The 14,690-nt window shown below is 39.5% G+C and overlaps 1 non-coding gene across 1 annotated transcript; it reads right to left on the reverse strand.

Annotated features, from left to right (window-relative positions):
* Positions 1-12,177: 12,177 nt before the first annotated feature.
* LOC148549215 (small nucleolar RNA R71) lies at positions 12,178-12,285 on the reverse strand. The gene has a single exon (XR_015897812.1). It is a non-coding gene; the product is annotated as a small nucleolar RNA R71 (small nucleolar RNA).
* Positions 12,286-14,690: the final 2,405 nt, after the last annotated feature.

Consider the following 14,690-nt stretch of genomic DNA (forward strand, 5'->3'; position numbering starts at 1 on the left):
AAATAAACATTATGCCTTGGTTAGAATGTTAAGAGAAAGTGAAAGAAAATCAGAAAAGAAGTTTTTGAAAGGTTAGGTTGGTTAGAATTGAAAAAGAGTTTAGGAAGTGAAAATTAGTGAGTTAGTAGAAGTGGGTTAAAGTAAGTGGCATAATGAAAATATTCCAAGTAACAAGTATTCACAGTTAGAAGCGATAAGTAACTCATATCCAAACAAGTAAAACAGTTTGATGATGATTCAAATAGATACAGAGAAAGCAGAAATTTGGAATCAAACATCAAAAATGCAGTGTAGGAACCAGGAAATCAAAAAGGATAAGAAAACTTGCCCGGGCATTCATGAAAGGTTTGGTTAAAGCATAGTAAAATAGATTTCAAAATGGCAAAACCAAAACATGAACGGAAACATTTTACAGAAATTTGGGCAGCGTTCCGGCTAAAATTGGATTGTCCCGGAAAATAAACAGCAGTCAAATAGTTCATATGAATCAAAATTAAAGCTGTACTTACATATAAGGAATATAAACATGAAAATTCAGAGTAAAGAGCAGCATGAAACAAGAAATTATAGCATATGAAAAAAACTAACAGCACAGCATCAGCAGAATTGCGAAAATAATGAAACAAGAAACAAGAACAGTACAATTAAACAGACCTAAATCCACTAACCACATCCTCGGCTACCTAACATCCTAAAATCTACTACAACATGCATATCTAACTAGCCTAAAGATGAACAATAACAGAAAAAAAATAGGAACTAACGACGAAAGGATAAAAGGGTGGCGTTCGGCGGAACCTGGTAGGCGAACTAGGGAGAGTGGGCAGAAAAGTGGCTGGGGGTGGTGGTGATGGCGTCTGGTGCGGCGGAGAAGGGCGGCACGGCGGCGGTGATGCTGTTCGGAGGGGCAGGGAGGGAAAGTAGGGGTAATGGGGGTAGGGGAAAGAGGGGAAGGGGTGGGTGGCGGATGGGGGGGCGCGGCTGGGATGGGCCGGCGGCGGTGGGTGGTGGTCGTGGAAGGGGGGCAGTGGCGTTGGAGGGAGGGAGGAGAAGGAAGAAGAAGAAAAAAGGGGAAAGGAGGAAGGGGGTCGGTGGCGGCGGGTTCTGGGTGGTCGGCGGTGGTCGGCAGTGGCGTGGTGGTGGCTGGGTGGTGATGGTTGGATTGGAGGAGAAGAGAGGGAGAAAAAAGGTTTGGGGGGGCACGACTGGTAGGGTTCGCGTGGCTGGGGGGTTATAAATTTGAATCCACGCGGCCGCGTGGGGGACGCGGTCGCGTGGCTGGAGCGAAAAAAAGGGGTGTGACGCGATCGTGTGGATGACGCGATCACGTGGAGGGCAAAAAGAGTGAATAACGCGATCGCTTGGGGCATGCGATCGCCTCACTGGAATTTCTGCTAAACGCACAAATCCAGCGTCGTTTCAACGCAACTCTCTGTCTCCTTTTGGGGTGTGGTGCAATCCATGCGACGCGATCGCGTTGCTCACGTGATCGCGTGGGATTGGTATTGAGCAAGTGACGCGATCGCGTGAGTTACGCGATCGCGTGGGTCAATTGTGCGAAACGCACAATGGCTGCACGATTCCAGCCTAATTTTCTGGACGTTGGATCTTTACGCCGATCTACAGGTCACGCGGCCGCGTGGATGACGCGGTCGCGTGGGTAATGTTTTACGTCATTTGACGCGATCGCATGGATGATGCGGTCGCGTGGAGCACCTTCTCTCTTTTTTTTTATGCAGTTTGCAGAATGCAATGATTAATATGAATGCGATGCAAAATTCCAGGTTCAATATTATAAAAATTGAAAAATGAACGATCATACCATGGTGGGTTGTCTCCCACCTAGCACTTTTAGTTAAAGTCCTTAAGTTGGACATTGGATGAGCTTCCTGTTATGGCGGCTTATGCTTAAATTCATCCAGAAATCTCCACCAATGCTTAGAATGCCAATAGCCTCCGGGGTCTCAAACTAGGCACGTGAAGCTTCTGAGCAGCTTCAAACAGATTCTCAGACTCCCGGGGTGACGAATGTCAGCATAGATTCCAAGATCCCAAACTTTGCTTTTAAATCCGCCTTCGTCTTGATCTATACTTTTCCATCTGGGCGGTTTAGAGATTAGATTCTCACCAGGATAACCAAATGTTTTCCTAGATCCATCCGGTTGATAATGATGCCAATCCGTGTACTTCAAGTTGAAGCGTGGAACCTTATTGAACCTTATGCACCAGCTCTGAGTACGAGCCATTTCCCTTTTACTCTTAAAGCCACGGAGAGCTCTAAGCTGGCCATCTGTTTCAAGCAAACCATATTCAAGTGGAAAAATACAGTTAAAAGTTAAGGATTGTACCCACTTGAAGCTTGTATTGGGTGGTAATGGCCTTGGGGTAGGTGGTTCCAGTGGTTCTGTGAGTTCTACTCCCTTGTGCTCTTCTGTGAAATCCTCCACTTCTTTGCAAGATTCTTCAAATATTTCCATGTCCTGATCAAAGCCATCTATGTCCTCCTCATCACTTGTATCATAGACTGGAGGTTGAGAGAAATCTACCTCCGTATCATATTCGTATTCGCTTGGGGAAGATTCTTCGATCACAGAGAATTCACTTGCGGATGCAAGTTCATTATCATCATCAAGGAAACTTGCTTCTTGGATTATTCTGTCTAGTTCTTCAGGAAATACCTGCCTTGGGGATTGCGCACAATCCTCCTTAGCACCAATTGTAACATCCTTGACAGGATTTTCCACAACTCTGGTTTCCCATGGAAGTTCAGGGTCTCCTAAGTCTTTAACCAACACTTCTTCTTCAATAATGACAGCTTCTTTTACTTGTTCCAGTACGAAGCCATGCTCTGTCTTGTCCACTGGAGTTTCTAGTATTTCCTTCATGCTACGCTCTTCATTAGACTGTCCACATGGGGCTGTGGAAGGTCCTTGAATGTTCGAACGTCTAGGAGATAATTGACTTATTGCTTGCTCCAGTTGATGAAGGGTTGTTTGAAGTCGATTTACTGTTTCCTTGAGGCGAAGCTCTGATTCTCGGGGTGATAGATTTGGATATGGCACAGGGGGAAGTGGTGGTGTTTCGGAGTGATTGGATTGGAACTGGGGTAAATGAGGATCATGTGGTGGTGAATGGTGAAAAGAAGCTTGTGAGCATGGTGGTTCGAAGTTATGTTGAGAGGATGGCCTATAAGCACGTGGTGGGGCTTGTTGGTAGTTACAAGGTTGTCCACCATGTCTATTTGCTTGGTATGCATTGTAGAATGGTCTTTGTCCATGATATCTTGGAGGGTGTTGTTGCCTAAAGGGTTGATCAGATACTCTCGGCTCCATCCATCTTTCATTGCTCTGACCTTGATGCATATTCCTGTTATAACTTTCATTCCTTTCAATAACATTAGAACCAAACTCAAAGCGAAAGGGGTGAGAATTCATAGTAGCTGATGAAAATAAAAGGGGGAAATAAAAACAAATAAACAAGTAAAAAAAGAATATTTACAATAACCAATAATAAGGCACACGATTGCAGCTCCCCGGCAACGGCGCCATTTTGACGTTAGGATTTTTGCCAGTAAAGAATTTTATAAAAACAGTCGCGTTGTAGATATAGTCTCTAAACCAACAGAAATCCCTTCGTACAAACGTCTTGGTTGTTACAAGTAATAAACCCCTAAATAAATTGATAACCGAAGTATTCAAACCTCGGGTCGTCTTCTCAAGGAACTGCAGGGAAGTATGTTCTTATTATTGGCTATGGGGATTGTAAATTGGGGTTTTGAGAATGAGGAGCAAGTAATTTAAGTGGCAATTAAAGTAAATGAAGAACAAGTAATTTAAATAGCAAGTGAAATAAATAAATGACTGTGAATAAACTTTTGGCAAGGTATGAGAAATTAGAGGTCCTATCCTGGCTATCCTTATCAATGATGATAATAATTGAATCTTAATTCCACTTTGTTAGCCTTTACTAAGATAAAGGAAGGTCAAGGGATTAATTGGATTGATCTTCGGATCCTATTTTATTTTCTAAGAAAAGATTGGGATTCTTGAAGCTCAATTCAATTAACAAAGATAACAATTATCAAGCATGTTTGAGTTTGATAACTCCTGAGTTACTGATTTCTTAACCAAAACCAAAAGGAGAAAAGTAAATCTACTGGAATAAGAATGTCTTCAGATTGGGAATAATTGTAACTAATAAATAAAAGAAAGCAATATTAACTTAAATACCTCAAATAACATTAATCCAAAATAACAATCTGTGACATGGAAGAATTCATAAATTAAATTGCAAAAGTAAATAATCAACTAAAGTAATGAATAAAAGTAAAAGAGAAGCTTAAAGTAAAGGAACATTAAACCTGGGATCGAGAGTCACTCCCAAACTAAGAGAAATCCTAAATCCTAATCCTAAAAGAGAGAGAGAATCTCTCTCTAAACTAAATCTAAATCATGAAAACTAAAACTAAAGTCGTCTCTCATGAATGGATGCATTGCCTCACTTCATAACCTCTGGTCTATGCCTTATGGACTTGGATTTGGGCCAAAAAGGGCTTCAGAAATCGCTGGTAAGCGTTTTCTGCAATTTCTGGTGCGTGGCCTCTGTCACGCGTCTGCGTGGGTCACACGGTCGCATCATTCGGAGCTTTTCTTGTCACGTGGTCGCGTCAGTCATGCGGCCGCGCCATATGTGTTTTGCTTAAGGCGCGCGGTCGCATCAGTAATGCGGCCACGTCGCTGTTGATTCGCGCTTGGCATGCATCTGCGTCGCCCATGCGATCGCGTGGATGCCAGTTTCTTTAGAAACTCCGTTTTGTGCTTTCCTTCCATTTTTGTATGTTTCCTTTCCATCCTTTAAGTCATTCCTGCCTTAGAAGATCTGAAACTACTCAACACACTAGACACGGCATCGAATGGAATTAAAGGTAATTAAAATAATTAGTTTTAAAGCATAGAAAACATGTTTTTTACATACATCACATAATGAGGAAGGGAAAGTAACACTATGCAATTAATATGAATAAGTGGGTGAAGGATTGAATAAATCACTCAAACTAAGCACAAAATATATCATAAAATATGGGTTTATCAATTACCTGTAGGTGTTGTTGAGGATTTACTTGTGAAAGTAGGACCCTTTATTTTTCCTACTGATTTTGTTATATTAGACATGGAAGAGGATGTAAAATCCTCTATTATCCTTGGTAGACCCTTTTTAGATACAGGTAGAGCTCTGATTAATGTGCAAAAGGGTGAATTAACCCTGAGGGTCAATGAAGAACAGGTGGTCCTTAATATTTTTGAAGCTCTCAAGCACCCTAATGATTCTGAAGGGTGTATGAGAATTGATATTGTTGAACCACTTGTTCAAGAAGTACTGAAAGATGAGGTACTTGATGACATTCTGGATCCTGTTTCTGAGTATGAGTTATTTGAAGTTGATGATTCACCACCCCAGAAGGCACTAGTTCACACGCCTAAAGCAGAGGAGGAAGCCCACAAGCTTGAGCTCAAACCTTTACCTCCTTCTCTGAAGTATGTGTTCTTGGGTGAAAATGATTCCTATCCAGTGATTATTAGCTCTTCCCTGAAGCCTAAAGAGGAAGAGGCGCTTATTTCAGTGCTCATGAGCCATAAAACAGCTCTTGGGTGGACCATTAGTGACTTGAAGGGGATTAGTCCAACTAAGTGCATGCACAAGATCCTCCTTGAAGATGATGCTAAACCAGTTGTATAACCACAAAGGAGACTTAATCCAACTATGAAAGAGGTGATCCAAAAAGAGGTAATGAAACTATGGGAAGCAGGTATTATTTACCCTATTTCTTACAGTCCTTGGGTAAGTCCTGTGCAGGTAGTTCCCAAGAAAGGAGGGATGACAATGATCAAGAATGAAGAGAATGAGCTTATTCCAACAAGAACAATCACAGGATGGAGAATGTGTATAGACTACAGGAGGCTCAACACTGCTACAAGGAAGGATCATTTCCCCCTGCCTTTCATTGATCAGATGCTTGAGAGGTTAGCTGGTCATGCATTTTATTGCTTTCTAGATGGCTATTCTGGATGTAACCAAATTTCAGTGGACCCTCAAGATCAAGAGAATACAGCATTCACATGCCCCTTTGGAGTATTTGCCTATAGAAGAATGCCATTTGGACTTTACAATGCTCCAGCAACTTTTCAGAGGTGTATGCTTTCAATCTTTTCTGATATAGTTGAAAAGTTTATTGAGGTATTTATGGATGACTTTTCTGTCTTTGTTAATTATTTTGAATCCTACCTTAAGCATTTATCTCTTGTCTTGAAATGGTGTCAAGAATCAAACCTTGTTTTAAATTGGAAAAAATACCATTTTATGGTTACAGAAGGTATTGTTCTTGGACACCGGATTTCAAGTAAGGGGATTGAGGTTGATAGAGCAAAGGTGGAGGTAATTGAAAAATTACCACCACCAACTAATGTTAAGGCAATCAGGAGTTTCTTGGGTCATGTAGGATTTTATAGAAGATTTATAAAGGATTTTTCTAAAATTGCTAAACCACTAAGCAACCTGTTGGTTGCTGATGTTCCTTTTGTCTTTGATTCTGATTGTCTGCATGCTTTTGAAACTCTGAAAGTAATCCTTACCTCTGCTCCCATCATAGCTCCCCTTGACTGGGATTTACCATTTGAATTAATGTGTGATGCTAGTGACTTTGCTATAGGAGCTGTTTTAGGACAGAGGCATGGTAAGCTTGTACATGTCATTTACTATGCCAGTCGTGTGTTAAATGATGCTCAAAAGAATTACACAACTACAGAAAAGAAATTATTAGCGGTTGTGTATGCTATTGATAAGTTTAGGTCCTACTTACTTGGTTCTAAGGTTATTGTTTATACTGATCATGCTGCTTTGAAGTACCTTCTAACCAAATAGGATTCTAAACCAAGATTAATCAGATGGATGTTGCTCCTTCAGGAGTTTGATATTGAGATAAAAGACAGAAAAGGGTCAGAAAATCAAGTAGCTGACCATCTCTCCAGAATTGAGCCTGAAGCAGGAGTACAACCACCCACAGCTGTGACTGAGACATTTTCGGATGAACAATTGTTCCTCATTCAGCAGGCTCCATGGTTTGCAGACATTGCAAATTATAAGGCCATGAATTTTATCCCAAGGGAGTACAGTAGGCAACAAGTAAAGAAGCTATTGACTGATGCCAAATGCTACATTTGGCAGGAACCATACCTCTTTAAAAGGTGTTCAGATGGTATCATCCGGAGATGTGTCCCATATGAAGAAAAATAGCAGATTCTTTGGCACTGCCATGGTTCTGAGTATGGAGGCCACTTTGGTGGTGAAAGGACAGCTACAAAGGTCCTTCAGAGCGGGTTTTACTGGCCGACTCTCTTCAGAGACTCAAGAGCATTTGTGAAGCACTGTGACAGATGCGAAAAAGCCACCAATCTCCCTGCCAACCATGAAATGCCACAGCAGGGGATTCTTGAGGTTGAGTTGTTTGATGTGTGGGGTATTGATTTCATGGGACCTTTCCCACCCTCACATTCAAACAACTATATTCTAGTGGCAGTTGATTATGTGTCCAAGTAGGTGGAAGCTGTAGCTCTACCCACCAATGATTCCAAGGTGGTAATGAGCTTCCTTCAGAGATATATCTTTAGCCGGTTTGGTGTTCCAAGGACACTCATTAGTGATGGAGGAAGTCACTTCTGTAACAGACAGCTGGACTCTCTTCTGCAGAGATATGGAGTCCGTCATAAAGTGGCAACTCCCTATCACCCTCAAACAAGTGGATAGGTTGAAGCTTCCAATAGGGAACTTAAAAGGATTTTAGAGAAGACCGTCAGTGTTTCAAGAAAGGACTGGTCTAGGAAGCTTGATGATGCTCTCTGGGCATACCGGACAACTTACAAGACTTCTATTGGCATGTCCCCTTATCAGTTGGTCTATGGCAAAGCCTGTCACTTGCCAGTTGAGTTGGAGCATAAAGCTTACTGGGCAATCTGATGAGCGGATAATTTATACCCTTTTTGGCATTATTTTTACATAGTTTTTAGTATGATTTAGTTACTTTTATTATATTTTTATTAGTTTTTATTCAAAAATCACATTTCTGGACTTTACTATGAGTTTGTGTGTTTTTCTGTGATTTCAGGTATTTTCTGGCTGAAATTGAGGGACCTGAGCAAAAATCTGATTCAGAGGCTGCAAAAAGACTGCAGATGCTGTTGGATTCTGACCCTGCTGTACTCAAAATTGATTTTCTGGAGTTACAGAATCCCAATTGGAGCACTCTTAATTGCGTTGGAAATTAGATATCCTGGGCTTTTCCACAATATATAATAGTCCATACTTTGCCCGAGATTTGATGGCCCAAAATGGCACCCAAAGCCAGCCTAAAACTTTCTGGCGTAAAACGCCCAAACTGGCACCAGAATTGGAGTTAAACGCCCAAACTGGCACCAAAGCTGGCGTTTAACTCCAAGGACAGCCTATGCACGAAAAAGCTTCAATGCTCAGCCCAAGCACACACCAAGTGGGCCCCGGAAGTGGATCTCTGCACTATCTGCACTTAGTTACTCATTTTCTGTAAACCTAGGTTACTAGTTTAGTATAAAAACTACTTTTAGAGATTTATTTTACATCTTTGGAATATCTTTGGATCACTTTTGATCTTTTATCATACTTTTCATCTATTGTTCACGTTTGGAGGCTGGCCATTCGGCCATGCCTATACCTCTTTCACTTATGTATTTTCTACGGTGGAGTTTCTACACCCCATAGATTAAGGTGTGGAGCTCTGCTGTTCTTCATGAATTAATGCAAAGTACTATTGTTTTCCTCTCAATTGATGCCTACTTCTTCTCCAAGATATACTCTCGTTCTTAATTTAGTTAAGTCAGAATGAAGGGGTGACCCGTGACAATCACCCAATCTTCGTTACTCGCTTAGCCAAGATCCGCGTGCCTGACAACCACAAAGCAGTCTACATGATGTTCAACGTAGTCATTGGATGACAGCCAGAGTATATTCTCTTGGGTATCTAATACACGGACCAACTTCATGAGATTAGTATCTTCGTGGTATAGGCTAGAACAATTGGCAGCATTCCTGGGATCTGAAAAGTCTAAACCTTGTCTGTGGTATTCCGAGTAGGATCTGGGAAGGGATGACTGTGACGAGCTTCAAACCTGCGAATGTTGGGTGCAGTGACAGTGTGCAAAAGGATCAATGGATCCTATTCCGACGCTAGCGGGAACCGACAGATGATTATCCATGCGGTAGCTGTACCTGGTATTTTTCATCCGAGACTAGAAATCCGACAGTTGATTAGTCGTGCAGAAACCGTAAAGGACCATTTTCACTAAGAGGATCCTACAGCTTGCCATGGAAGGAAGTAACTCATGGTTGGAAGAAGACAATAGGAAAGCAGAGGTTCAGAAGCAACAAAGTATCTCCAGACGCTTATCTAAAATTCCCACCAATGAATTACATAAGTACCTTTATCTTATTTTATGTTTTATTTATCTTTTAATTATCAAAACCTCATAATCAATTGAATCCGCCTAACTGAGATTTACAAGGATGACCATAGCTTGCTTCAAGCCGACAATCTCCGTGGGATCGACCCTTACTCACGTAAGGTTTATCACTTGGACGACCCAGTGCATTTGCTGGTTAGTTGTGCAGAGATGTGAAAAGTGTGAATCACGATTTCCCACACCATGTTTTTGGCACCGTTGCCGGGGATCGTTCATGTTTGGACAACTGATGGTTCATCTTGTTGCTTAGATTAGGTAATTTTATTTTATGTTTAAGCTTTTTAATTTTAATTTCGAAAAAAGAAAAAAAAATGTGTGTTCTTCAGGATTTTTAAGAATGAATTCTAGAGTTTCATGAGATATGTTGAAGCCTGGCTGGCTGTTTAGCCATGTCTAATCTTTTGGACTGAGGCTTCTACTTCTCATTGACATGCTTGTATGTTTTATGCTAAAGCTTGGCTGGCAATTTGGCCATGTCTAATCTTTTGGACCGAAGCTTTCACTTAAAGCTTGGATGGCCATTTGGCCATGTCTAATTCTATTGGACCGAAACTCTAGACTAACATTGCATGATTCCTGGAATTCTTATTAAAAATCTTGTATCCCTTTATTTTCTTTTTTACAAAATAATTTTCAAAAAATTACAAAAGACATTAATAAAATAAAATAAAAACCAAAAATTTTATGTTTCTTGTTTGAGTCTAGTGTCAAATTTTAAGTTTGGTGTCAATTGCATGTTTTAACTTTTCTTAAAATTTTTGAAAATTCATGCATGTGTTCTTCATTGATCTTCAAGTTGTTCTTAATGATTTTCTTGGTTTGATCTTTACATTTTCGTGTTTTGTGTCTTTTCTTGTTTTTCATATGCATTCTTGAATTATTAGTGTCTAAAGTTTAAAAATTTCTAATTTTCGTGTCTTGCATGTGTTTCTTTTCTTAAAAATTTTCAAAAATATGTTCTTGATGTTCATCATGATCTTCAAAGTGTTCTTGGTGTTCATCTTGATATTCAAAGTGTTCTTGCATGCATTATTTGTTTTAATCTTAAATTCTTATGTCTTGTGTCATTTTGGTATTTTTCTCTCTCTTCATTAATTCAATAATAAAAAATAATATCTTTCCCTTATTTTACCCATAAATTTCAAAATTTTGGGTTGATTTAGTCAAAAGTTTTAAATTTTAGTTGTTTCTTGTTAGTCAAGTCAAAATTTTAATTTAAAAATTTTATCTTTTCAAATCTTTTTCAAAAAACAAATCTTTTTCATTTCCCTTCTTAATATTTTCAAAAATTTTAAAATTGGTTTTCAAAATTTTTTTCTTATTTTTATTTCATATTTTCGAAATTATTTCTAACATTTAATGTTGAGTAAAAAATTTTCAAGTTGTTACTTGCCTATTAAGAAAGGATCAATCTTTGAATTCTAGAATCATATCTTTTAGTTTCTTGTTAGTCAAGTAAGCAACTTTAATTTCAAAATCAAATCTTTTTAAATTTCTTCTTCAAATCTTTTTCAAAATAAATTTCAATCATATCTTTCAATCATATCTTTTTCAAAACTTAATTTCAAAATCTTTTTTTTTCTAACTTCTTATCTTTTTAAAATTGATTTTCAAATCTTTTTCAATTAACTACTTGACTTTTTGTTTGATTTTAAAAAGTTTTCTATTTCTTATCTTTTTCAAAACCACCTAACTACTTTTCTCTCTTTATTTTTCAAAAATCATTAACTACTTTTTCAAAATTCTTTTTAATTAACTAATTGTTTTAAATTCAAATTTTATTTTATTTCTTTTCTAAAATTTCGAATTCTAACTTAGAATTAAATAAAAACAAAAATATTTTTCTTTTAATTTTAAATAATTTTCGAATACACACACACTCTCTCTCTCTCATCTCTTTCTATTTATTTTAATTATTTACTAACATTCTTCTTCTTAAATTTCGAACTCTCTCCCTCTTTCTGTGTTCGAATTCTCTTCATTCTCTCTCTACCTCATTCTTCTATTCTTCTCTTCTTCTACTCACTTAAAGGAATCTCTATACTGTGACATAGAGGATTCCTCTTCTTCTCTGTTCTCTTCTTTTTCATATGAGCAGGAACAAGGATAAGAACATTCTTGTTGAAGCTGATCCTAAACCTGAAAGGACTCTAAAGAGGAAGCTAAGAGAAGCTAAAGCACAACACTCTGGAGAGGACCTTACAGAAATTTTTGAAAAAGAAGAAGACATGGCAGCCAAAAATAACAACAATGGTGGAGATGCAAGGAAGGTACTTGGTGACTTTCTTAACCAACTTCTGACTTCTATGGAAGAAGCATCTCAATTCCTACAATTGGAGCAAACAACTTTGATCTTAAGCCTCAATTAGTTTCTCTAATGCAGCAGAATTGCAAGTTTCTTGGACTTCCACTAGAAGATCCTCATTAGTTCTTAGCTGAATTCTTGCAAATCTATGACACTGTTAAGACCAATGGGGTTAATCCTGAGTTCTACAGACTTATGCTTTTCCCCTTTGCTGTAAGAGACAGAGCTAAAATATGGTTGGACTCACAACCAAAAGAAAGCCTGAACTCTTGGAAAAAGTTGGTCAATGCTTTCTTGGCCAAATTCTTTTCACCTCAAAAGTTGAGCAAGCTTAGAGTGGAAGTCCAAACCTTCAGACAGAAGGAAGGTGAATTCTTCTATGAAGCTTGGGAAAGATACAATAAATTGATCAGAAGGTGTCCTTCTGACATGCTTTCAGAATGGAGCATCTTATGTATATTCTATGATGGTCTGTCTGAATTGTCCAAGATGTCATTGGATTACTCTGTTGGAGGATCTCTTCATCTGAAGAAGACGCCTGCAGAAGCCCAGGAACTCATTAAAATAGTTGCAAATAACCAGTTCATGTATACTTCTGAAAGAAATCCTGTGAATAATGGGATGACTCAGAAGAAAGGAGTTCTTGAGATTGATACTCTGAATGTAATATTGGCTCAGAATAAAATATTGACTCAGCAAGTTCATATGATTTCTCAGAATCTGACTGGAACGCAAGCTACATCCGGCAGTGCTAAAGAAGCTTCCTCTGAAGAAGAAGCTTATGACCCTGAGAATCCTGTAATGCAAGAGGTGAATTACATAGGAGAATCCTATGGAAACACCTACAATCCTTGATGGAGGAATCATCCTAATTTCTCATGGAAGGATCAGCAGAAGCCTAATCAAGGCTTCAATAATAATAATGGTGGGAGAAATAGGTTCGGCAATAGCAAGCCTTTTCCATCATCTTCTGAGCAACAGACAGAGAATTCTAAGCAGAGCCACTCTGACTTAGCAACCATAGTATCTGATCTATCTAAGACCACTCTCAGTTTCATGATTGAAACAAGGTCCTCCATTAGAAATTTGGAGGCACAAGTGTCAACTGAGTAAAAGAGTCACTGAAACTCCTCCTAGTACTCTCCCAAGCAATACAGAAGAGAATCCAAAAGGAGAGTGCAAGGCCATAAATATACCCAACATGGCCGAAACTATAAAGGAGGAAGAGGCAGTGATTTCCAGAGAGGAAGACCTCAATAGATGTCCACTGACCACTAAGGAGTACCCTAATGAGGAACCAAAGGAATCTGAGGCTCATACAGAGACCATAGAGATTCCACTGAACTTACTATTGCCATTTATGAGCTCTGATGAGTATTCTTCCTCTGAAGAGTATAAAGATATTATTAAAGAGCAAGTTGCTCAGTACCTAGGAGCAATCATGAAGCTAAATGCCAAGTTATTTGGTAATGAGACTTAGGAGGATGAACCTCCATTGCTCATCAATGAACTGAATACTTTGGGGCAACTGAAATTACCTCAGAAGAAACCGGGTCTCGGAAAGTTCTTAATACCTTGTACCATAGGCACCATGACCTTTGAGAAGGCTCTGTGTGACCTGGGATCAGAAATAAACCTCATGCCACTCTCTGTAATGGAGAAACTAGGGATCTTTGAGGTACAAGCTACAAGAATCTCACTAGAGATGGCAGACAAATCAAGAAAACTGGCTTATGGACTTGTAGAGGATGTCTTAGTGAAGGTTGAAGGCTTTTACATCCCTGCTGATTTCATAATCCTAGACACTGGGAAGGATGAAGATGAATCCATCATCCTTGGAAGACCCTTCCTAGCCACAGCAAGAGTTGTGATTGATGTGGACAGAAGAGAGTTATTCCTGCAACTGAATGAGGACTACCTTATGTTTAAAGCTCAAGGATCTTCTTCTGTAACCATGGAGAGGAAGCATGAAAAGCTTCTCTCAATACAGAGTCAAACAGAGCCCCCACACTCAACTTCTAAGTTTGGTGTTGGGAGGCCACCATTAAGCTCTGAGTCTTTGTGAAGCTCTCTAAGAGCTTCACTATCAAGCTATTGACATTAAAGAAGTGCTTGTTGGGAGGCAACCCAATGTTATTTAATAATATTTAATTTTATAGACATTTGTTTTCCATTGTTATTTTATGTTTTCTTTAGGTTGATGATCATGTGAAGTCATAAAAACAGCTACAGAATTAAAGCAAAATGAAAAATAGCATGAAAAATAGCACACCTTGGAGGACAGGCTTACTGGCGTTTAAACGCTAGTAAGGATAGCAGAATGGGCGTTTAACGCCTAGCCTGGCAGCATTCTGGGTGTTAAACGCCAGAATGGGCAGCATTCCGGGTGTTTAACGCCAGAAAAGGGTGTCTGGCTGGCGTTAAACGCCAGAAAGGGGCAGCAGACTGGCGTTTAACGCCAGGAAAGGTAGCAAAGCTGGCATTTAATGCCAGAATTAGCACACAGTGGGCATTTGAATGCCAGAATGGTGCAGGGAGCAGAATTCCTTGACACCTTAGGATCTGTGGACCCCACAGGATCCCCACCTACCCCTTCTCTTCTTCTCTCCTCTTCACACATTTCCATAACACTCTTCCCCAAATACCCTTGACCAATCACATCATTACCTCTTCCCCAAACACCCTTCACCTATCAAATCCTACCCTCTTCCCCATATCCTCTTCACCTCTCACATCCATCCATCATAAATCCCACCTACCTCACCATTCAAATTCAAACCATTTCCCTCCCAAACCCACCCATTCTCACACGGATTCCCTCTCTCCTTTACCCTATAAAT

The sequence above is a fragment of the Arachis ipaensis genome, chromosome B8 (assembly GCF_059453495.1).
Source record: "Arachis ipaensis isolate K30076 ecotype BB chromosome B8, ASM5945349v1, whole genome shotgun sequence".
NCBI classification, from domain to species: domain Eukaryota; kingdom Viridiplantae; phylum Streptophyta; class Magnoliopsida; order Fabales; family Fabaceae; genus Arachis; species Arachis ipaensis.